Source organism: Mixophyes fleayi, chromosome 4, assembly GCF_038048845.1.
Source record: "Mixophyes fleayi isolate aMixFle1 chromosome 4, aMixFle1.hap1, whole genome shotgun sequence".
NCBI classification, from domain to species: Eukaryota; Metazoa; Chordata; class Amphibia; order Anura; family Limnodynastidae; genus Mixophyes; species Mixophyes fleayi.
Window position 1 is genome coordinate 254336358 of NC_134405.1, and position 26942 is coordinate 254363299.

General features: G+C 41.4%; 1 protein-coding gene across 2 annotated transcripts in view; it reads left to right on the forward strand.

Moving 5' to 3' along the window:
• The window catches only part of JAKMIP2 (janus kinase and microtubule interacting protein 2), a 103311-nt gene that overhangs the window by 26836 nt on the left and 49533 nt on the right, over positions 1-26942 (forward strand). For both annotated transcript variants that reach the window (XM_075209648.1, XM_075209649.1), the window contains exon 2: positions 21290-21339. The gene's annotated coding sequence lies outside the window, so the exon portion shown is untranslated. The remainder of the gene's footprint in view (positions 1-21289; positions 21340-26942) is intronic.

Below are 26942 nucleotides of genomic sequence, written 5' to 3' on the forward strand. Positions count from 1 at the left end.
GACAGCACTACAATACCACTCTCCCCAGGTTGAGCAGGATTTTCTGTGTGAAAGGGCATTTACTGAGCATCTAACATCTTTGAACAATCTGTTAAAAGTGAGTACAACGCTGTGTCAGAACTATAATAAGTGCAGGGTGTCCTGCCTCTACACGGCCCGGAGGTGAGGGAGGCCTGTCAAAGCTGGTTTGCCTTTGCGGGCTTGGGCCCTCTCTCTGTGACTTGAGCAGGGTGCCGGGGCTCACTAGTTTAGATTTAGTTGCGAATGGTTCATTTCTGGGCATGTGCAGATGAATTTTGCAAACGATACTCACAAAAATGGTAGATGGGTACCTTGATGAATCAGGACCAACAAGTTTAATCTCTTATAAGGGTAGCAAAGGTAGAGAGCAATGTAACCGTAAGATAAAAAGACGTATAATGACAATGATAGAATATATTTCTAGATGAAGATTAGCTAAACAATTGCATAAGTCAGTGATATATAATAAGACAGTGAATATAACAATATTAGACAACAACATGCTGGGATGTGTTGCCTTCAGGACCTGAGGCAGCATTAGACAGCCTCTTTCTGCCGGTAACTCCTCGTCCTTGTCACTCAACTCCTGGGACCTTGCCTCATTATACAGGTGAACCCTGGGGCCAGGGGTTAACATAAATAGTTATAGTTATTTCAGACTGTGAATAAACCAAATGGATTCCCTTTTAAATACAATGTGGAAACAGATTGCGAGCATGATAAGGTGTATAGCTAGTAAGAATATAGTTGACATGTTGACAATAATGAAGTGCAATATGTTATTTTGGGAGATTTTTGTAGATTTTTGCTATTGTTGTTCTGTTCAGTACTGTGGACCTACTTGTTTAAAGCATATTCAATGTCTTTGAAATATGTTTTTTTCCCTCCAGATTGATACATTTGTTTAAAAGAATTAAACCTAAAACCTTTTTTTTTTAAAAAGAACTAACAAATACTAAAGTGTAATATTTATTGTACAATCTTATACTTCTTAGAATATCACAGCAACTTTGTTGCTGCTTAAGAAAAAGACTAGTTTTTGGTGTATTAGTACCTAGTAATACTAAATTCTAGAGTCTAGAGAGTAGATAGAGGCTACTTAATATCACAGAGCGCGGTCAACAACTGCTAAGGCGCATGATGCGTAAAAGTCTCCAACGCTTTGCTGATTCAATAGCTGAAGAGTTCCAAACTTCCACTGGCATTTATTTAAGCACATAAACTGTGAGGCGGAAGTTTAATGGAATGGGTTTCCATAGCCTAGCAGGTGCATGCAAGCCTCACATCACCAAGACCAATGCCAAGCATGGAATGGAGTGCTGTAAAGCACACTGACACTGGACTGTGGAGCAATGGAAACGTGTTCTCTGGAGTGATGAATCACGCTTCTCTGTTTGCCAGTCAGATTGGTGAGTCTGGGTTTGGCGGATGCCGGGAGAACGTTACCTGTCTGACTGCATTATGCCAACTGTGAAGTTTGGTGGAGAAGGAATAATGGTATGGGGCTGTTTGTCAGGGATTGGGCTAGGCCCCTTATCTCCAGTGAAGGGCAATCTTAATGCTTCAGCATACCAAGTCATTTTGGACAATGCTGTGCTTCCAACTTTGTGGCAACAGTCTGGAGAAGGCCCTTTTCTATTCCAACATGATTGTGCCCCAGTACACAAAGCAAGGGCTACAAGACATGGTTTGATGAGTTCGGTGTGGAAGAACTTCATTGGCCCGCACAGAGCCCTGACCTCAACCCCAGTGAACACCTTTGGGATGAACTGGAACATCAGTGCATTGATCTCCTAAATGTTCTACAGAATGAATGGTCACGAATTCCCACAGAAACACTCCAACATCTTGTGGAAAGCCTTCCAAGAAGAGTGGAATCTGTTATTACTGCAAAAGGGGGACCAACTCCATATTAAAGTATATGTATTTGAATACAATGTCATTACAGTCCCTGTTGGTGTAATGGTCAAGCATCCGAATACGTTAGTCCATATAGTGAGTATATATAGTGGAGCTGACTGTGGGAGAAAACGATAGTGGGGAAAGGAAAACCCCAGAGGAGATATTAGGAAATGCTGGCAAACTAAGAATCAGTGTATTCAGTTGCTTATTCACTGAGCAAGAGCCGGCATTGAGAGGAAAGACTAGTTAGACACACAAACTGTCATAATGCTGTATTGAGTGGCTGCAATATTAGATCAGAGTAATATGTGGAGTTAAGGGAAGAGGATTTCTGCAGAATCACATAGCTCAGCAAGTCTGGTACATGCTGCTCTATAGAAGGAGGAAGAGGAGTATACTGTAGTATTAAAACATATCTGCTGGGCCCAGCACATCAAAGTATGTGTGGTAAGAAACATTGAGTTGTATAAGGATACTCTAGGTGTCAAGAGGTATGTTAGTTACAGTTAAACAGTATTGTAGTTTCCCTTGCAATTTAGTGTGAATAGAGCTGTCTATATTGCAAGGAGGAAGGGAGCCAAGTTGTGCTTGCAGGACTGTCTGTGTTGCATTAAACTGTGCTACTGACAGAGACTTTTCCAACTCACTGGAGTGCTGTTTCACTAAAGAGTTCCAATTTGCAGTACTTATTGGTTTTCATTGTTTCTAACCTGTCTGTAGCTAGTGCTAGTGAGTTCATTAACTGAGACTTTCAAATTAACGCCTCTAACTTAAATACTTCAGGTAATGTGCACCACCAAAAGGGAGTACTCAGATGTGCTAATTGTGTTTTATAGAGTTTGATTGGCATGCATGGTTTGTAGCTGCAGGTACACCTGAATCATTTCTTACAGTGTTGTTTCTTATGTGCTTTTAACATTTGAGTCTATTTCAAATGTAAAGTCAAAGTTACATGCTTTACTGTCTAGCTTAATTTGAGATTGTGTTTATACATCTTGTTGTCATATATGGACCTGTGATCACCACTTTGTTTCTTTGCTGCTACGCTGTTTTATTTTCATTTTATCTGTATTTCTATTTTTGTTATAAAAAGGTACCGATAGATATTTTTAGTTTTGCATATAATATATGCACCAGGTGGTTTCAGCAACCAATCCATTGTGTCCGATTTTACTTGGTGTCAGGTTCAGTTTGGTGCGGGGATGGATTTTCCTAAATAAATCCCTGGTGGGCAGAACACATCTATCATTCCGAAGTACAGGGAGGATTCAGTTGGAGTTTGTCAGAAGGTCAATGGTGAGAGAGAAACGCCACACACACATCCACATATCACCGCCTACTCCCTACTACAGAAAGGGTGTGCACCTTTTTTCTATTTTGTTGTTCAATCATCTCTCCTCCTAAGTGCATGACCTACAGGTCAGGCAATACAGATTCAAGTTTGAATATCCATTAAGTGAACATGCCAGCAAACGCAGTACCAATTAGGCAAAGTACTATAATTCCTGGAATTCCTTCCTTGGCTCCTCTGAGTTGCCAAATAATTTTCTTTTGTCACATGTGGCTTTTACTTGTACATTCACTTCATACTTCCAGACTCCAATGCCTTACACTTACACCGCTGTTACATTTGTTCACTTAGCATTGACAAGGTGTTCATGAGTCTCCTTTAATAACAATGCGTCCCTTCTAAATAAGTGTTATTATAACCCAAGCATTTACAATAAGTATTGTCCATGCCTACTCTTAATTCCATGCTAACTTCCTGTATCTCTTAATGGACAAGTAAAACAGCTATTTGGAAGTAATATACAGTATAGGAAAGGCCGCGTACCACTGAGCTGAGTAATACACATGAAATAACTGGAATGTTTATACTTTATTAAATATGTTGATCATATTCTCTTTCAGGCAGGTTGCATTTTTAATTCAAGTATTTTATTGGTATTTCAATAATACAAACATACAAAGAAAAGTAATCACAAGTATAACTCAGTTAGAGACAGGAAAATAATCTATATAAGTACATTGCAAAATCACATCATATGTGCTAAATCTCGTTAAGGCACATGAACCAAATATGCCCACACATAAATATACATCCAGATACAAGAAGAGGGCCTGCATAATCTGCCCATGAGCAGTAGTGGCATAGCTAGACAATGCATGCATATTACAAAATGTGTGACATTTGACATGGGGACCCGCAAACTTAAACATTCGGGACCCACCGCCTCGGGGAGGCAAGTGTGTATGGAGACTCAAACCACCTATACCATATGGCGTCAGATTTCTTTAAAGCTTGTCTGCTGGTATACACAAACCTCTCGTGCCCTATAGTAGTGTTGTCTCGCTATGCTAATTTTAGCTTTCATAAACAATTGAGAAATGTAGAGTTGTGTCAGCTTGTTGACCTTGCCCTTCAGCCACAGCCCAAAAAAACAAGTGGCCGGTGACCGAATAGGAACCTCGATTCCATTTTTTACAGTGGGTGACCCAGACAGGTTGCATTTTAGAAAGGAGGTGTTTCTCTTAGTGAGCAGACACGAGTTGCAGAACTGCATTGTGTGTGTTAGTAGATTAGGGCAGCACGGTGGCCTAGTGGTTAGCACTTCTGCCTCACAGCACTGTGGTCATGAGTTTAATTCCCGACCATGGCCTTATCTGTGTGGAGTTTGCATGTTCTCCCTATGTTTGCGTGGGTTTCCTCCGGGTGCTCCGGTTTCCGCCCACACTCCAAAAAAACATACTGGTAGGTTAATTGGCTGATATCAAAAAATTTACCCTAGTCTCTCCCTCTCTGTCTGTCTGTCTCCCTCTCTGTTTGTCTGTTTGTCTGTCTGTGTGTGAATGTGTGTCTATATTAGAGAATTTAGACTGTCTGATCACAGCTAAAACTGTGATCAGACACTGTTGACCACTCTCTCTGCATACAAATGCTACAATCCCTAGTACTTGAAGACACTGTCCTATCCTGGTTCTCATCCTACCTATCTAATCGCTCTTTCAGTGTTAATTTCTCTGGATCCACCTCTGCTTCACTTCTTTTATCAGCTGGAGAACCACAAGGCTTAGTACTAGGTCCTCTTCTGTTCTCTCTCTATACCACTTTTCTCTTGGAAAACTAATAAGCTCCTTTGGATTTCAGTATCATCTCTGTGCGGATGATACCCAAAATTATCTATCCTCTTCTGATCTCTCGCCATCTCTGTTGTCCCGTGTTACTAACTGTCTTTCTGCCATTTTATCTTGGATGTCCGCACACCAACTCCAACTAAATCTTTCTAAAACAGAGTTAATAATATTCCCACCCACCAACAGAAGCATACCTGACATTTCTATTTCTGTTAACAATATGACCTCAAACCCCACCCCTCCAGCTCGCTGCCTAAGTGTAATCCTTGACTCAGAACTATCCATTGTTCCCCACATCGACTCTATATCTAAATCATGTTACATACATCTAAAAAAAATTCCAGAATACACACATATCTTACACAAGACACTGCAAAAACCTTAATTCATGCACTCATCATCTCCCACATTAACTATTGTAATTTACTCCGTCCTGGTCTTCCCCTAATTAGACTGAAACCCCTACGATCTATTTTGCATGCAGCGGCCAGATTGATTTTACAAATCATTATTCCTCTGCTGAATCACTCTGTCTGTCTCTACAACTGCCTGTTGTTTTACCAAATCCAATATAAAATACTTTTACTATCCTACAAGGTCATCAACAAAGCTGCACTAACATACATCTCCTCACTTGTCTCAAAATATCTCCCAACTCGACACCTCCGTTCTGCACAAGATCTGCATCTCTTATCAACTCTCACTACATGCTCCCATTCCCGTTTACAGGACTTATTTCGAGCTGCACCCACTCTATGGAATTACCGCACTCGCACACTAACATTTCGTTCTGGTCTACAAACCTTCAAGCGTTCTCTGACACCTCACCTATTCAGGCAAACTTATAATATTCCTCAACCCCTTCTTAATTAGATGAACCTATTACCACCCGTTACACAATTCACACAAAGACAACAACCCTCTGACAAACAATGCTGTGTGGCTGGATCATAAGCATACTATTCCCTTTTGTTTTGTTTGGCCTTATTCTGTTTTGTTTTTACCTTTGCAATCTAGCTGGACCGAAATGCAACATGTAAACTCAACCACAAATATCCAACTCTCACTGTTCAATAGATTGTAAGCTTGTGAGCAGGGTCTTCTCACCTCTCTATCTGTCTATATTAACCAGTTTGTTTATTACTGTGTTTGTCCCCTATTGTAAAGTGCTACGGAATGTGCTGGCGCTATATAAATAGATGATGATGAATGGTGTCAATTCGTCTTACTTTAATGCACAATCCATATTTACATCAGTGCAAACTTCTAGTAGAAGAGTACCCATGTGGTTACATACACTGAATAATAATGATACTGAGAGGCTTGCCGGAGACCTTAGTTCAAATCTCATTTTCAGCTTGGACAATTTCTTTTGTGAGTGGGCCACATAGGCAAACCGAGGGGGGGTTTCTAGTGTCTGGGAACCCCCTCCCAGCATGGGGCACTGTATGCTTGAGGTGGCTTGCCCCATGTATATGATTTGGATAGGAATTGCCTGTGTATATGATGTGGATAGGAAGAGTTCGAGACAAGCACTGTCTAAAATTATAGTCACGCCCCCATGCATGCTGGTCATGCCCACTGGCGGCGTAGTATGGAAACCCCTCTCTACAAAGCCTGCGTTTGCCCCTGGGTCATTAAATGTTGTAAGCTTACATGTGCATGGATGCAAAATTCTTTGTATAGAGTCGAATCAAGCTCTACGTTCTGTATATATAAAATAATGAACAATGCGGACCTGCACTGTGCTTACTGCATATTGTCATTCTACACACTTTCAATATATATATTTTCATTGTGCTTAGAAAAAGTATATCTTTACCATCAGTATATATTTTGTCACTGTGTCTGTGTAATTAACACATTAATTTTGCATCTTACAGTATAATTTTAGCTGTAATGGCATGCAAAGTTATAAAAGATGATCCGGAAGAGTGCTTGCTCTTCCAGGAGTCTGGTAGGATTCCCAAAATGCAGACATTCCAGGAAAGTAGCAGGGCCAGCGACACGCAGTAAGCGGGGTAAGCAAGGTGGGGGGTGCCTTCCCTGCTGTCTACAGGTACTGCTACAAAAATAAAATCCACTTGCAGCGCCCTCCTCTGTGCTACCTGCTCACTGACAGTGTCGGGAGTGACATCATCACGCCCAGACACTCTTAGTGAGGAGTCAAACAGAGGAGGGCGCCGAAGATAAGAAGACAGAAGAGGAAGAGAAGAAGAAGAAAAGACCATAGAAAAATAAGTAAAAACAGAGGGGACAGTGTGAAAATTCAGAGGGGGGAAGATTGTGAACATGCATGGGGGGGCAGTGTGAAAATGCAGGGGGGATAGAGTGTGAAAATACAGGAGGGAAAGAGTGTGAAAATACAGGAGGGAAAGAGTGTGAAAATACAGGGGGGAAAGAGTGTGAAAATACAGGGGGGAAAGAGTGTGAAAATACAGGGGGGAAAGAGTGTGAAAATACAGGTGGGGGGACAGTGTGATAATGCAGGGGGGCACAGTTGGATAATGAAGGAGGGGGTGCAGTGTGAGGAAGGAGGTCACAGTAAGATGAAGGGGGCATTTTTTTCTAATTTATACTTCTCACCAAATTAATTTGCTAAAAATGTAAAAATGTGTTGCAAAGAATACATATTCTTCATTTAGATTATTCATATAACAATAAATGTTCGCTGTTTAATGTACTTATTTGTATTACTCTCTTTATGAAAATTTATAATATGATGTCACAACTTAGAATATTCTGCTTACTGGTTTTGGAACTACTCACCAAAGAGGCGCGGAGTCTAACGTGTCCCAGGTCTTCACCAGGAACCCCCACAAGGGAGTATGGTCTTAGCTGCAGGAGACACACAAGTCACGGTCCTCAGAGGGAGCAACCAGTGAAGCCGTAGGATGGAAGCGATGTCAGGCAGGCTGGGTCAGAACCGAGAGAATCAGGATATGCCACAGGGAGAATCCAATATCGTAGTCAAGAATAGCCAGGTCCGGGGTCAGAAGCGCAGGAGAGAATGGTCAGCAAGCCGGCTTCAATACACAGGGAGAACAGAAGAAGAATGGTCAGGAACAATCCGGGTAATTCACAGGAGTAACAAGGAATGCACAGGAACGCTGGAGCTAGGTGGGACCTAATACTCTAGCACTCTCCTAGTGCCAGAGTGATCCTTAAATAGCAAACACTAATCAGCGGCGGTGGTGACACTGAACACCACCGCCCGAACTACTGGGAAGCGTTCCGGAACGTGTGACCACCGACCCGGAAGTGTGCTCGGTTGCCTAGCAACCGAGCACACAGCGGCAGTAGCAGGCGTCCGTCCCTGTGTGACGGACACAGCACGGGTACGGCGCCTGACATATGATTTGTATTACAAGAAGAAAAGCATTAGTGAATAAACAAATAATTTGTAAAAGAGGAGTGCGCAAATATATTTCTTGTATGGGGGCGCCAGACATGCTAACACTGGTCTTGGAGAATAGAGAAGTATGTTTTTAACATCTCTTAGGGGGAACACTTGTAGTGCATACTTGTGACTACTTGTGACACTATAAGTGCATGCTGGTGTTTGTAGTTCTACAAAAGCTTGCACTATTTTTTCACAGTATTCCCTTGGCACCTAAGGTCCAGAGGTACCTGATGGGGCCCAGTCGTACTCAGCCTTGGGCCAGTACACTCTAGGTCTGGGGGCCTAATAATATTTTCAGTTACCCTTCCCATCTGCCCAGAGGACCGAGCCCGATTCTGAGTAGATGCATGCGGTTTGGCCTAAAACTCATGCGGCTTAGGTATTTCCAATCTACCACACATTAGATGCAGGTTTTGCCCTCCAATCTGCAGGATGTTACTAAAGAATCTAGATTACAAAGTAATATATAGTGTTTCAGCCTAAACACAGATTGAAGCATACAGTACATACTCAGGAGACTGACACCTTCTGAATCACAGCTTACAGAAGAGGATGTATAGAAAGCAGAACAATACCCTGTATTGTGTAGCGTTTTGTTGTAAAATGAACCCTAGAGAGCACTGCAGCTTTATCATCGTATTTTCTCCTCACATTCAGCTTAATGTCTAGCATTCCATGCATTATACAGCTACCGGCTATACTAAAAATAAACCTGTCTTGGATCATTATGCTACAATTTTAAGATTGATCCAGAGAAAGTGCTCTTGCATGCTTCCTTTATACATCAGACAATGACAATTAGCAACTGGCAACTGAACAAACATGTACGTCTCCAGAGAAGTCCCTGTGTCTTCCACAATTTTAAAAAATAAATTAAGCAAAGAAATATGCTGTCGGAATATGGGGAAGCTTGTTTTTGTATTTTGTGTTGTTTGAGATGTGGCAGGTGAAGCACACTTGTGACAGAGTGATCCCATACTTGTTGGCATTGATGTGCTGGATCATACCACATTGGCTGTGTGTACATTCAGTATGTAGCACAATTGGCGCACCTCAAGACATGCATCTGAAATAAACCTCCTTGAACTGTGCGTACACTGGTCAAGAATAGAAACAGATTTGTAGCGAGGAGCCCCTAAGTTAATGTGGCTCCACTTTCATATGCAGAATCAGTAAGAAAAAAATAAATAAAAATATATATATATATATATATATATATATATATATATATATATATATATATATATATATATATATATATATGGTACAATGAGGCTCCAAATGACTCGATAGTGGTATTCTGATAGTTATTTTATTTCCATCTATATGTTTAGCTGAATATACAGTTGAGGCTTAAAAAGTCAGTAAGTATGATCTCGTCTATCTAATCGACCTCAGTTAGACATGTAATATAGCTTTCGTGATTGACAAGATACCCATAAGTTTCTTTTGTTTGATATTCAGATGAGAAAGTAATCTTAATAGCACTGACAGATTCCAGTGACACTGAAAGTAGTCCGGCCACTAGCCTGAGTGCTGAGCTTCCAGATCTTGTCCATTTTGGCAAGCTGGGTGACCAAAATTGCCAACTGGACACTGATCCTATCACCTGCTTCTCTGACTAAGTGTCAGGATCACCCATGTGTGGTCAGCATTATACTCCCTATTTACTGTTCAGCACTGGAGTTCTGTAGTGAATGGGCTTTTGTTCTGGATGTAAAGAATATCTGACATTGGCAGGTGTTAAAATGTATTCTAGAGGACACATTATTTCTTAAATACCAATAAAAACAGCCTTCACAGATCATTAAATGTTGTCAGAATGGAAGTGGAGTGCATTCATTTTAAGGGAGTACAAGTGATACAATCACTTCCTAACAATGTTACATCTGTTTAAACCCTCCCTAAGGAACAGGCATTCTTTGAGGTGCTCAGGGTTTATTTTCTCTCTGGAATTAAAGGAATAGGGCTGTGCCAATGGTCTAAATTTTAGGACGCTGCTATGTAATTAATTCCTTGCTTTTATGAACATATGGCTAATTTTTGATGGATTAATGAATCAGACCATGCTAACTGGCGGTAACAGATTGAATTAAAAATAACTATATTAAATTAGTTATCTACGTGTATCATCTCCAGGAGCAGGAGACAGTGTTCACATATAACACAATCATACTTAGACAGATCATGCACAATGATGAGTGGTTCTTTGAAGCAGCATTAATGCCACTTGAGATTTCTTACTGGAAACTGACCACTGTCATTCCTGAGTATTTCTTTTGACTGAAGTGCCTTGGAATTACACTTGAAAGCCATCTGGCATAGTTTGCATGATCCAGTGAACAGTTATTTAGTAGCAGTTAGATAGGCATATAAACTAGAGATGGTCACTGACCCCTGTGTTTTGGTTTTGTATTCGGTTTTGGATCTGGATTACCTTCGTGTTTTGGTTTTTGGTTTTGCAAAACTGCCCTTGCATGTTTTGGTTTTGGTTTTGGTTTTGTTTGGTTTTGTTTTGCTATTTTCGAAAAAAAAAAAAACATTTTGGTCTAAAATAGCCTAATTTAGTGCTCCACCAGTTTCTTAGATAAGTGAGGTAATTCTAAAGCTAATAAATTATGAAAAAACAGTTTAATCCCTGGTATGGCCGTCCTTAATTCGAACACTTGTCTGCAAATTATACAGACAAACCTGGTTGTCCTCCATCTTTGATTATTGCCAATGTAGCCATCGTCTTTGGGTGTATATTACACCCTACACTTGTAGTTGAATATTAAAAAAAGCAGCCTGCACAGACTGTGGAACTAGAAAGTAAAATTAAATGGACCACGGTAGTTTGGTGGCTATCTATGCCCCCCCCCCCGCCCTCCACTTGTAGTTGAATATAAAAAAAGCAGCCTGCACAGACTGTGTAACTAGAAAGAAGTAAAATTAAATGGACCACGGTAGTTTGGTGGCTATCTATCCCCCCCCCGCCCGCCACTTGTAGTTGAATATAAAAAAAGCAGCCTGCACAGACTGTGGAACTAGAAAGTAAAATTAAATGGACCACGGTAGTTTGGTGGCTATCTATGCCCCCCCGGCCCTCCACTTGTAGTTGAATATAAAAAAAGCAGCCTGCACAGACTGTGTAACTAGAAAGAAGTAAAAATAAATGGACCACGGTAGTTTGGTGGCTATCTATGCCCCCCCCCCCCGCCCTCCACTTGTAGTTGAATATAAAAAAAGCAGCCTGCACAGACTGTGGAACTAGAAGTTCGAATATACAAAGAAATGGACAAAGGCAGTTTGGACTCCCCCCCATCCACTTGTAGTAAAATAGAAAAAAAAGCAGCCTGCATAGACTGTAGAACTAGAAATTGAGAAAGGCAATTTGGTATCTGTCTGCATCATAATCAACATCCTCATCAGCGGCCTCGTCACCTCCACAAATCTCCCCCTCATCCTCTTCTAATTGCAAAGTGGCATCCTCAATTTGTGCATCACCGGCTACACTCGGGCTGTTCAGGTACACATCAGCAGAACTGCTGAAAGTGCCCTTCTTTATGGGTACACTAACAGAATGCTCACGATTAGACATACCACTGTTGGATGGACTCTCCACAGGGATTGGTGTCATTTGTGAATCAGAGCAAACATTATCCTCTAATGCCTTACTGTTATTTTGCAGCTCGGCTTTGACGCGTAAAAGTAGTTGTGCACCGATTGTAGGCTCGGTAACTTTTTAGGATCTGCCACTAATAGCCAAAAGTGAAGGCCTCATTCTCTCTTTGCCACTGCGTGTGTAGAATGGCATGTTGGCAATTTTTTTTTATCGGCACTTAACTTTTGCTCAGTAACACTTCTTTTATCGCTACAACACTGTATATATTTTTTTTGGGGGGTTTTTTTGGACTGATTTCGAAAAACACTGTGTAGTTTGACATCGCCTTGCCCAGATGACGTACTGGGAACACTAACATCAGGACTGGTGACAGAACCTGGTTGCTCATTCTGATCATATGTGGACTGCTTTGAATCCATTCTGAGCCCAAAGCACTATGGAGTGCTAAAAATTATTTGGTAAGATACTGCTGACATATAGTAATTTTGACAGCCAGAAATATTTATGCACAATTATGGGGGACACCCCAAAAGCACTGGGGAGTGCTAAAAATTATTTGGTAGATACTGCTGACAGATAGTAATTTTGACAGCCAGAAATATTTATGCACAATTATGGGGGACACCCCAAAAGCACTGGGGAGTGCTAAAAATTATTTGGTAGATACTGCTGACAGATAGTAATTTTGACAGCCAGAAATATTTATTCACAATTATGGGGGACACCCCAAAAGCACTGGGGAGTGCTAAAAATTATTTGGTAGATACTGCTGACAGATAGTAATTTTGACAGCCAGAAAAATTTATGCACAATTACTCGGCTCGGTACTCGGATACCCAAAGTTCGGGTGGGTTCGGTTCTCTGGGAATGTAAACTAAAATAGACAATCTAGACCTGAAGAAATACAGTGATCCCTCTTTATAAAACTCGCCTTTATAGTGCCATACTTGTTTACCACATGGTATATCCCCTGCAAAATTTGCTTTAAGATTTGTACAAGGCAATTACATGTCACCCTCATTATAATGCCACCCTGTCTATAATACAAAACTTTACCTGTGCTTTAACCAGAACATAGGTGGGATAATGGGGGTGAAGAAACTCAGTCATGAGGATGGCAAGAGAAACAGGAGGCTATATCACATAGTACCATGAGATCTTTGCAGTCTCTTAGTACCCACTGGCAGCCATGATCATGACTAACTTGAGGTGACATGAATTTGAATGCACACTATCCCAGTACTCCCTCATGACTGAATTAGTTTCTCTTTTTTTTAGTTTTCAATGGACACAAGCAACAGGTACTTGTACCTTATTTATACAATAAGGGAAGACCATGCAAAGTACATGGTCCATTTTGATTTAAAACATGGACCGGAATAGAAAAAGAAGAAAAAGAGAAAAAAGGGGAGGGCTGAGGGAGGGGGGGAGGGGCAGGTGTAAGGGGGGGGGGGGTTCACAGATAATTGAAAATTGAGAAAGGGGAAAAAGACCGGTACAAGAAGAGACTTATTTTCTAGATCATAGGAGTTGACAGGGTTGAAGAGGAATTAGAATTGAGGGATGGATTAATCCAAAGGGAGATTAAAAGCTGAGGCTTGTGTACTTAACTAACCAAGGAGGTGTTGATGCCTATGTACAGGTCATAATGAGGGCAGGATCAAGGGGACATACTATATAAGGACAAGGAGAAGTCAATTAATTCTCTTGGGATCCAGACAACCAGCCCTCCCACCCATTCCCGACTGTTGGATCCGTTGTTATCATTGCCCAGGTTATGGTTCTGGCCCGAGGCTGTGTGCTTAGATGTATACGGGTTCTCGTATCTGGTACGGGTGTGCTGGACTAGCCCCTGAGGTACGATGGGTCACTTGGTGCGCAGGTTGAAGTATTGTACGGGTGTGCTGGTCTAACCCCGAATGTAATGATGGGCCACATGGTGTGCAGGCCAGGTATAGTACGGGTGTGCTGGTCTAGCCCTGGAGGTATATGGGCCACTTGGTGCACAGGCCGTGGTATGGTAGAGGTGTGCTGGTCTAGCCCTGGAGGTAATGGTCCACTTGGTGCGCAGGCCAAGGTATTGTATGGGTGTGCTCTTCTAGCCCTGGTGATATCTAAACCATCTGGTGCACAGATTGATGCCGGGACTGGAGTCCCAAGGCTGGAGCAACTTGGACTGGCAGGAGAGCACTGTACAGGCGATAAGCAAAGTTGGTAAAGCGCACATTGATGGTAGTCAGGTGTTTGGAACCCATTCACTTCAAAGAGTCGGCTTAAGTTTGGTGCAAGTACAGCCCCTTTGGGATGCTTGCGGTATGTTATGAAAAGCCCAGAAGAGTTCGGGTTCCAGAATACCTGTTGATTATTGTGCTATTATAAGGATACACTACAACAGTGTGCTTAAGTAAAATGGCAGATAATGTGGATGTCCTGATAATGGGTGACTCGTTATGGGACATCCTGATTAGTATTCATCAGTAGACAAGGCTGAGTACAGTGTTCGCTCTCCACTATATCAGTCCAAAGTTAATTTAATAAACATAATTAATTGCCAACAAGTCTGTGTGGTGTCTCTTATTACAAAGCATAGGTATTAAGGTTAAGTTAAAGATTTATGGTTATTTTATCAAATGGCAATGTTGAGAAGGAGTCATTCAGGGAAAGTTTCATAGTGTGTGAGGTGCGATCCCTATCTTCTCTAAAAAGCCATGGAGCCAAAAATTTTGTAAAAAGATAAGCCAGGCCTCTTTTAAACCCTATTATCCAGCCACACACCATCTGTCAAGCCCCAGTTGAGATACCTCCTAACCCATGGGAGGTCACTTATACTTACATTAAAGGGTCTTTTACATATTTACTGGTTGAATGTTTCAGCTAATGGCGTACCACACATCCCATAATGCTAGTGCAGTATCCTTAAGTGATGCCTCAAATCTACTTTCAGTTTTGAGTGTTCTTTGAAGATTCTCTTTCTTTAAAAAGACTCATGTCTACCTTCTTTGCTTCATTATTTCTGTTAACTGAGGTTCCATTAATTATCCTGTTGTACATACTGAACAGAAATGTTTAATTAGATGATCTCCTATGCCATTGTTTCTCTTCGCAAGACTTTCTCTGAATTTTCACTTTATCTCTATACTGTACAATATACACACTAAATATATCCTTTTTACTGTGGCACATGCTAAGCGTTCACTTTTATGGTGCAATGAGTGTATCCTTTATACCATAGCACATCAAGTGTATAGATGTATTTGTCACAATGTGCAATGCAGTTTGTGCGAGAGACAGCACTGTGGAAAATAAAAAATGTTGTTTCCATTTTTTTTTGGTGTCAGAGTATTGAAAAACACCTCTCCAATTAGAAGACCATATTCACCAGCCAATCATAGCAATCATAGAGGTTAGTGTTGTCACTGATTTCTGCTGTCTGTGGGGCTGTGTAGTACATTTCATTGAAATATGTATCAGACAGTCTGCAAGTGAGCATCTATGGACATATATGGAACAGATACAGTGTATTTCTACTAGTCTTAAGTGTTCCACTTTGACCATTTGAAATTATTTAAGCTATCCAGAGAAATATAAGATAATTGTGCATGTTTCATCCCTATTCTATATAGTTATGATAGAATGTGCATCTACAATGTGATATTTGGGATTCTAGGAATGACAGTAGTAGGAGAAAATATGCATCAGATTAGGATGTGGATACTGCATTATTGTAGTATTGATAGTAATCTGTTATTATTCTGCATGTCGATACTCAGGATGCACTTTTCCTTGGCACCTGAGATGACAGCTGTGTTAATTTTGTGGCAGCCATGATGACTATCTCATTTAAATTCTGCACTGCAGTTGTACTGAGAACAAGCTGCACAAAGGAGATTTAGCAAGATGCTGCAGCATAAGCAGTCCTAGCCCCTGTCTTGCTGCATGTAAACACAGACATTCTTTATTGCCTGATCTACCCAATCAGCCTGAAATCTTTCAGTCATCAGTCTTGTCCTTGTCAATTCACAGACATCAGGTTAGCTCTAGTAAATTGTGTTCCTGTGGTATACTACCCAGAAGCAGGGCTGCATTTTACTCAGGCAGTGCTCATATATGTGGAAATCTAGATAACATGTAAAAAAATATTTTATTATACACAATAATTTAAACAAGTATAAAGTGTGTTGAAGTTTAATAATTGGATGAAAGTGATAATCAATATTTTCTGTACACTAATATAGGTTGCAATTAGTGATTAGTTCACAATCTAATAATTATTTTAGCAAATAACAACATGCAAATAAGTTTAATCTATTTATTTTAGTTTATATAAAATATAATGTGGTGAAAAAGCTAATTAATGTTTCCAATACATTAATTACATTCTATTCATCGCATGAGAACACTTCCAGTGTTATTTATGTAGTGGCCCCACCTTGCGAAGGCTAGTTATAAATCATATCACTTTTTCATACACCAAGTAGCCAGTATACAGGGATCATAAAAAACAGTTTACACAGGTCTAGAGGTGGGAATCTGAAGAAGGACACCTGGCAATCTCAAGCAATAATGACTAGAGGAATCCACCAATGGCACGTCGAGTTCTTTGGAGGTCAAGACCCTTCGACCTATGAATGAAGACCTTAATACTGTAACTGTGTATCTTTGTGATGTCACTACTTTTTACAACTGTACTGTGTATAAATTGTTCACTTATGGCTTTGGAAACCAGAGAATTCTCATAGAAGCTTGTGTTAGTGCTAAGAAGCGCATGCGTATGCAAACCAAACTTTGTCTTATTGTAAAATTGCGAATAAAACCTATGTGCTTTGGAACCACAGCAATCTCATCGGAGAATCTTTATTGTTAACAATAGATATGAACAGAACAAGTGCCAGCTCTTCTGCTACTATTATACTGCAGCACAGCGGGTGGGCCCAGTTAAAGGCGTGTCTAACAATAGAACATATTATAGATATTTTCCACATCACTTACTCATCTTGATAAAACAGCTGCTCCCAGCCTAGTCCTGTAACATACCATAGTGCAGTGTCAGCATATCTGCACATAAACTTCACAGTGTGTATATGAAACCTTCCCTCCCATATGAGTTACTGCTCCTTGCCATTTACTGCTCTCTTTGTTATTGACCCCTCTTGTTTTGGCTTATATAAATGCATCCATTTCCAAGTCATGTATGTATTGTCCACATTCCTGTTATATAGCATGCATTTATGTCGTCCAGCTCTAGAGTGTAAAATAATGATCTTGTTCTATTAACTGTGAAAGGGCTAGCCCTGATTTTTAACTCTCAGCATAACTCCAGGGTTCGATAGAGATCGTGTGAAACCTGCCCTGTTGAGTGTTGTAAATTACACAGCCCACTGAGAAGTTGTAAAGAGCACACTTGTTATAACAGTATAACTGTAGCTGCTAATAAAATTAACCATAGCCTGTGTCAGTCTGTGTGTGTTAGGGAATTTAGACTTTAAACTCCAATGGGGCAGGTACTGACACATTTTCTCTGCACAGCGTTGCAAAATTGGTGGCACTATTTAAATAAATGATGATGTTGATGTTGGGTAAGTGGTTTTGTGGTTGCAGCAGGACATTTGTGAATGTTAAACTTAACCATCAGGGCCGGACTGGGACTAAAAATCAGCCCTGGCATTTAAAGCACACAGGCCCACCTCTGCAGATGAGCAGGAAAAAAATGTGTGCTGCAGCGCAGTGGCGGCGCCGCCAAGGGCGTAGCTACATTATGTTGGGGGCGTGGTCAAAATGGTGTGTTGATACATACATTATAATAAAGCATTACATTTATCAGACCCTCCCCATCCACATTACGCCACCCCCCAGATACATTATGACACCCCCAGCCCACTGTACTTATCTATGCTTCTGTTGCTGCTGACATACCTGTAGAGTGAGCAGGGAAGCTCTTAGTCTCATGAGATTAATAAATCTCATGAGACTTAGAGCTCCTCGGCTTCCTCTGCAGGCTGTGTCCTGGGCGGGACTGGTAGCACAGATTCCTCCTGCTGACCAGAACTGGATTAAGGCTCGGGGGGACCGGGCACTTAAGTCATGGGGGCTCCTATAATGTAATTTGGCTATTAGACACATTTTTGACAAATACACAGGCAATACTGTGTGCACTACTGTTAGGTGCTCGCAGTTCTGCCTTAACAAGCAGTACAGTGTGAAGCAGGACATATCTCCCAACTGTCAGACCAAATCCTGACTAAGCGGGACAGTCACCCACCAAATTCAGAACAGTTGGCAGACTGTCCTGGTCTCTCCTACCTGTCTTGTCATGGTCACCACTTGTGGCTGCTGGTGTCTTTATATCAGTTGCTGCTTGTCTGGATCCTGGAATGTGGTAAAAAAATGAGTACATGAAACTTAGCCCTGGTGTTAAATCAATATAGCATCCGCGTTTTAAAATTAGGCCTCACTGCAGCCACTCATTAAAATACTAGTATTCACATTTGATAAATACATCTATTTCCCTCCAACTAGCCCTGACATTAAATAGCATTCCCATTTAATAAATAAAACTATTTCCCTCTCTCCAAACAACCCCAGCAAGAAATTAAATAGCATTTAAGTTTAATAAATATATCCATTTCCTACAACCACCCCAGGCATTAAATAACTCATAATCACATTTAATAAATAGACCTCATTTTCAACAAACAGCCCCACATTCAATCAATAGCTTCCAAACCACCCCAGCATTAAATTAAAAATCCAATCACCCCATCTTAAATTGATATGCCCCACTATTAAATTGCCCTTCCATCCCCCCACAAATTGAATAGCACCCAATAATTAGCCCCTACCTGCAATTCACGTTTAGATTAACCAGCCTACCTCCCACATATTAAGACCCCCCCATCCACACATTATAGTCATATGCCTCCCCCCCCACACTCACACATTATAGTCATACGCCGGCCCCCACAAACACACATTATGGTTATACGCCGGCCCCCACACACACATTATAGTCATACACCGGCCCACACACACACACATTATGGTCATAAGCCGGCCCCCACACACATACAATAGTCATACCCTGTCACACACAAAACATACTATAGTTACACTGTCACACACATACACACTATAATCATACCCTGTCACACACACACATACTATAGATACCCTGGCAACCACATACTTTAGATACCCTGGCACCCACATACTTTAGATACCCTGGCACCCACATACTTTAGATACCCTGGCACCCACATACTTTAGATACTCTGGCACCCACATACGTTAGATACTCTGGCACCAACATACTTTAGATACTCTGGCATCCACATACTTTAGATACCCTGGCACCCACATACTTTAGATACCCTGGCACCCACATACTTTAGATACCCTGGCACCCACATACTTTAGATACTCTGGTGCCAACATACTTTAGATACTCTGGCACCCACATACTTTAGATACTATGGCACATAAACTACCCATCGTACAACCATCTCCAAATCTGTTCCCAGACCAAGGAAACATAAAGCTTTTTTTGTGGTATATAAAATCATGTTAGTCATGTGATCTAACTGTATGACAAGAATAAAGTTGTGTGCCAGTCATCAACTTTGAACTGTGAACTGTAAATTAATAAAGCTAATGGAGGGCTGCAGCGTAATTTTTATTTCAAATATCTTCTGTTTAGTTGAGTGCAATAAATATATTCTAATCCTTGGATCACCTAAACGGAAGGTATATACTGTTTACATACTGTGTATTCAATCCTTTAACACTAAACATATTCACAAATCATCAATATAATCCATTCTAGAAGGCATATGTAATCCAGGCCAGGCCTGGAATGTGTAAATTGCTAGTTTTCCAACAGAGCTCAAGTGGCATTTAGATGCAGAATGTACCAACAATACACATTTTATGGAACATGATCGGACCCCCAAACGTAAAACAAGTGTTACATTTTTAATACAAGAACTATTAGCACAATTCAAAATACCTTGTTTGCAAAAGTCTCCGAAAGTTGTTAGATATTTTAGATGTTGTTCTATCTATCTCAGCGTTCCTGTCTGTTTTGGAAAAACACAACAAGATGTACAATGATACCATAGAGGGGTGGGGTATGACAATGCAAATAAGAAATTCCCACCAACTACTTTAGATACTCTGGCACATAAACTACCCCACCCCCCTCCCTTACCTTGTTCTCTCTGCGGCACTGTGTAGTCTCTCCTATCACATGGGACAGCACCTATCACATGGTGCGCTTCCCATGTGACACATCGCCAGATCCATTCATAGAAGAGGAGGGGAGAAGAGGACGCGCGGCCACCAGGAAGTAAATGTAGTGCCGACCCCACCGCTCAGTGCACAGACTGTCATGCAAGAATTCCGGCATGGCAGTCTGTGCGCTGAGCAATGGGGCTGGCCAGATAGCAACCGGCCCATCTGGCCATCGGCCCTTCTGGCATTTGCCAGAAGAGCCAGATGGCCAGTCCGGCCCTGTTAACCATACATGCCAACTTTCGAAAACCCCCAGGGGAGAAGTCTATGGTGACTTCGTCAAGTCACCATAGCCCTGCCCCCACTATAAAATTCTGAAATCACAGCATTGAATAACGGGGGCGGGGCTTAATAATGTGATTAAGCCCCTCTCCCGCCATTCAATGCCGTGAATTTTGGCATCTATGGGAGGTTTGCCTACTCTTCCGAGAGTCCTGGAGGACTCCCCAAATTTCAGGAGCCTCCCGGGAATTCCGGGAAAGTAGGCAAGTATAAACTTAACTGAATGTGCACCTACCATTAGTATGTGTAATATAGTCAGAAGTAAACTTCCCCACAATCCCTAGTGATGTCACAGCCTGAATTCCCACCAGTGCTGGATTCTCCTGTCTCAGTATATTCCTGTCTCAGGATATTTGAAGGTCAGCCATGTTTAGTCATTTTAATTGCTGCAGATATGGGAAAAACCTTTCTAGGTACACTTTAACCATTTCATATGCAAACCAATTTTTACACTTAAGTAATGCGTCAATTGCAGTGGAATAATACCAGAATAATGTTATAGTAGACAGTATAGCAATACTTTAAAGTATTACATAGAACAAACACTTTTTGGGAATTATTAAGATACCTAAATTCAGTTATCATTTGCTTATTGCTCCAATAATAGTTGTCATGTAGAAATCACATATCCATCTCTGTGTTTTTCTTCTCAACAGATATGGACAGGAGTGCTGGAGACGATGGATGTAGATGGTTGAGGTCACAGGTGAGACTCTATATTCCCTCTAATTTTTGACATGTGGGTATAACAAAAAATCAAGTCCAGAAGAATTAAAAGAGTTGTAACAATCACTGGACACTTTTGTGAGAGCTTTTTCAGAGCACAGATACCAGATAGTAGAGGGGCAACAAAGAGTTAGTTGAGGGATATTAAATTATATATTAGGAGTTTAAAGAAGTTTGATGCAAATAAAAAGTTAGGGTCTTGGCATCAATCTTGTCCTTACAGGGACAGGTTAGATCATGGGCTATGAAATTGGTGGTAAATATCTACATTGGAGAGTTGAAGAGTAAAATATGTGTAGTAAAGAGTAATTTGATATTAGTACACTGCGATGAGTTAAGCAATGTAAAGTAGGATTATTTTGCTAGGGCAAGGGCATATGTCGTGTAATAAGAGGTATACAGAAAAGTATGATTTTGTCTAATGATGCTGAGCAGATCGAGAGTATTTTTACAGGTATCATATCTAGAGCAGATTTAAATATATAGTTATGTTGATATGGGACATGTGAAAGAAGAGATAGGACAAAGTAAGATTTGAGAGTATCATTTAGGTGTTGTATGCTTATGGATTTTGAGTCATGGTATATGTGTGGCCATTATTTGGAAGTTTGGTGATGATGAAAAGTGGAAGTTTACTTTAAAAAATATGATATGCAGACAGAGGGTAAGGGGAGATGGTGACACAAAGCAAAGATGTGAACAGATGAGACCAAGAGGATGGCCATCTTCATGAGTGGGTGAATCTGTTGACTGGGAAAGACTATAGGAGTTGTTTAAAGTGAGGAATTTGGAAGTAGCAAGGAAAAGAGGGTCGTCCAGTGGGGAAAGTCATCCATTGTGAGAATGGGCACTTTAGAGAAGAGAAGATATGGGAGTCTAAGGAGATAAAAAAATCAATGTGCTGGATGGAAATGACTGCAACACATAAATTAAAAGGATGGCAACGTGATGTATGAATTTGGGGGAATTATCTGAAATGCCCAGAGAGGGTGCAACAGTATACATACCCCACTACCCTCTCTGTTTCTAACTTCATCTAATTATTTTCCTCTATCTAAAAAATTAATAATTGGTAGTCCATGCTAACATCTACTCCATTTTTCTCTACTCAATATTGGGGATAAGTCATGTGTACAGCCAGACATTTAAATTGACATACTGATAACAAAAGTGGAGACACATATTAATATCTAAGGCAATTTAACTAATTAGGCCACAACTATAAAGAAAACCCAATGTTAGGAGTTGGACCCAGAGTGCACCTGCCTTTTACCGGACCGGTGTCTGGCACACTGCTTCCACCTTCCTCCCGACACCTGGCTTCTTGGTGGCACCTTGTTGCCACTACTCACTCTCTATAGTAGTGTGCATGGCTTCCTGTGAACTTAAAGTTGTGGTTATGTGACCTCCCAATACAGCCTGCACAATTCAACCTGGGAATCCACCAGCAGTGTATCACAAACACCCTTGCGGGGGTCCTTGCTGGCAACCTCCTCTGTCCCGCTGTCACCATTCTCTGTCACCAACCTCTGTCCCGCTGTCACCATCCTCTGCTCTCCTCCTCTGTCCCGCTGTCACCATCCTCTGCTCTCCTCCTCTGTCCCGCTGTCACCAACCTCTGTCCCGCTGTCACCATCCTCTGTCACCAACCTCTGTCCCACTGTCACCATCCTCTGCTCTCCTCCTCTGTCCCGCTGTCACCATCCTCTGCTCTCCTCCTCTGTCCCGCTGTCACCAACCTCTGTCCCGCTGTCACCATCCTCTGTCACCAACCTCTGTCCCACTGTCACCATCCTCTGCTCTCCTCCTCTGTCCCACTGTCACCATTCTCTGTCACCAACCTCTGTCCCGCTGTCACCATCCTCTGCTCTCCTCCTCTGTCCTGCTGTCACCAACCTCTGTCACCAACCTCTGTCCCGCTGTCACCATCCTCTGTCACCAACCTCTGTCCCACTGTCATCATCCTCTGCTCTCCTCCTCTGTCCCGCTGTCACCATTCTCTGTCACCAACCTCTGTCCCGCTGTCACCATCCTCTGTCACCAACCTCTGTCCCACTGTCATCATCCTCTGCTCTCCTCCTCTGTCCCGCTGTCACCATTCTCTGTCACCAACCTCTGTCCCGCTGTCACCATCCTCTTCTCTCCTCCTCTGTCCTGCTGTCACCATCCTCTGCTCTCCTTCTCTGTCCCGCTGTCACCATCCTCTGCTCTCCTCCTCTGTCCCGCTGTCACCACCCTCTGCTCTCCTCCTCTGTCCCGCTGTCACCACCCTCTGCTCTCCTCCTCTGTCCCGCTGTCACCACCCTCTGCTCTCCTCCTCTGTCCCGCTGTCACCACCCTCTGCTCTCCTCCTCTGTCCCGCTGTCACCATCCTCTGCTCTCCTCCTCTGTCCCGCTGTCACCATCCTCTGTCCCCCTCCTCTGCCACGATCCCTCTCACTCTGCCCCGCGCCAGGCGCCAGCCAATAAAAAAAACAAAACATAGAAACTTACCAATCCATCGGGCGCCGGGACCCAGCAGCCTCCTCTCTCCTGCAGCTTGTTACTGACGTCGATATTCAGTGACAGCTGCGGAACAGTGGAGGCTGCTGGGTCCCGGCGCCCGACGGATTGGTAAGTTTCTGTGTTTTGTTTTGTTTTTTATGTCTGGCCCGCGGCACCCCAGTGACAGCGCCGCGGCACCCCTGGGAGCCGCGGCGCACAGTTTGGGAACCGCCGCATAGCCTATCAGTGGTAAAAGCAGGTGGAGCTTTCAGAAAGAAATTCCAGCAGACTAAAATTCTCAAAAGAGTGGCAATCCATTAGTACAGAAAAAGACTAACTGGAGCATAGACGAAGGCCTTAGTAGAAAAGTGAGGTGTTAAAAATACAGTTTCTGAGCTCAAAACCAATGTAGACCAAAGTCATTGATCAGAATTGAGATTGAACAGTATCTAAATCTGCCAAATATTATTAATATCGAACAAGACTGTATAGCTAACAACCTACAAACTTTGTATGATTATTAGATTATATATATTATATGAAGATGCAATTATTTTTCTTCAGAGAATTTTAATATTATTCTGAATTTTTGCTTGTCTTTTCCAAAACTGAACAATCAAAATTGAGATTTTCACTCGGGATTACCTTCACTTTTTGTAGTACTACATACACAGTTGGGGAAATTTATAAAGATAAACATACAAAAATGTACTTTAATCATTATCAAAATTTTTATTCCTTTATTTTTTGAACACTTGTATAAAAATGTTTATTGATTACAGCACATTTTTTCTGCCTTTTAATAAATGTATATTGTACGCTTTTCTCTCCGTAGTTTCTATAACTTGTAAACTCTAGTTTGACCAAGTTAGAGGAAAAAGGGGTGTCCTAAAGAATGATTTCAGGGACATAGGTCGCAAACTAAGGAATTGTCATCCAAGGTAGTATTTTCAGAAATACTACCTGTGCCACGCACTAGTCCAGGGAGGCAGCGGGAGATTAGGGAGGTTAATGCGTGACTAAAAGATTGGTGTAGGAAGGAAGGTTTTGGATTCTTAGAGCACTGGGCTGATTTCTCAGTCAGTTGCCATTTTTATTGTCGAGATGGATTGCACCTGAATGAGGAGGGAGCTGCTGTGCTAGGGGAGAGGATGGATAGAAGGTTGGAGCAGATTTTAAACAAGACTTCGGGGGGGAGTGGCAAGCAAATATTTATGGGATAGATATTGAGTAGTAAGGAGGAATTTAACAAGAGTCAAGGGGTGGAGAGGGTTTGCACCTGAATGAGGAGGGAGCTGCTGAGCTAGGGGAGAGAATGGTTAGAAGGTTGGAGGAGATTTTAAACTAGGCTTCGGGGGGGGGGGGGAGGGGCAAGCAAGTATTTATGGGATAGACATTGAGAATAGTAAGGAGGAATTTGACAGGAGTCTAGAGGGGAAACGGAAGCATAGACGATAAGGAGAGGCCCTTTTTAAAGCAAAAATAAATAACTAAGGGAGGCAATAGACTTAAGTGTATGCTTGCAAATGCAAAAAGTCTGACAGGTAAAATGGGGGAGTTAGAACTAGTAGCAATGAATGAGCAGTATGATATTATAGGTATTACGGAGACCTGGTGGGATGAAACACATGACTGGGCAGTCAACTTGGAAGGCTATTCTCTCTTCAGGAGGGATAGGGTAAATAAAAGGGGAGGAGGAGTATGTCTTTATATTAAGCCAGAGTTAAAACCAAGTATTCAGGAAGTTATTTACGAGAATATTGGTGATAATATGGTGGGTGGAAATATCCAGAGGAGGAAAAAGTTCAGAGAAGTTGCTGATAGGGATAAGCTATAAACCACCCGATATTAGTATGATTGAGGAAGACCAACTTCTACAGCAAATTGAAAAGGCTACACAACTAGGTCAAATTTTAATTATGGGGGATTTTAATTATCCAGACTTTGATTGGAGTACTGAGACCTGTGATACAGCTAGGGGAAATAGGTTTCTGAGCACGCTAAAAGATCATTACATGTCCTAATTAGTAGAGGAACCAACTAGGAACACGGACTATACTGGACCTAGTAATAACAAATAATGTAGACGTAATATCAAATATTCAAGTAAGGGAGCACTTGGGAAACAGTGATCATAATATGGTCTCATTTGAAATTAGTTTCCAGAAGCAACGGTATAAGGGATCAACTAGGACTTTAAAATTTAGAAAGGGAAATTCTAATATGCTAAAGCAGTCTATAAAGTGCATAGACCGGGATAAAGTTTTTGAAGGAAAAAATACGGAAGAAATGTGGGCTGTCTTTAAAATGTTGTTGGAAACATACACGTATAAGTTCACTCCTATGGGAAATAATTGTAAAAGAATTAAGTCTAAACCAATGTGGCTAAATAAAAAGGTAAGGGAAGAAATGCAAAGGAAGAAGCGTGCATTTAAATTGTTTAAGTCTGAAGGGTCAGAGGAGTCCTTCCGTAGGTACAAGGAATGTAATAAAACATGCAAAAAGGAAATTAGATTGGCTAAATTAGAAAATGAAAAGCAAGTTGCAAAAGAAAGTAAAACAAACCCCAAAAAGTTTTTTAAGTATATAAATGGCAAAAGGATTAAAAAAGATAATATAGGACCCCTAAGAAGTGAGATGGGTGAATTGATTAATGAAACACTTTCTTTTCTTCAGTATTTACTAGAGAGGAACAAATGGTAGGAATAATATATAAAAATGGAAATTAAACCATACCATTAATTAATATTTGGTTGTCAGAGGAAGGAGTCCAAAGGCGACTGAAGAATATTAAGATAAATAAAGCTCCAGGTCTAGATGGCATACAACCAAAGGTCCTTATGGAGCTAAACTCAGAAATAGCTAGACCGCTATTCTTAATTTTCAGAGATTCAATCTCATCAGGCTCAGTACCAAGGGACTGGCGAATAGCAGATGTGGTGCCGTTGTTTAAAAAGGGGACGAGAGAACACAACCAAGGAATTATAGAACTGTAAGCCTGACATCAATAGTGGGGAAACTACTGGAAGGTATATTAAGGGATAGTATTCAGGATTACTTGGTGCGCAATAAGATTACTAGTGGGAATCAACATGGATT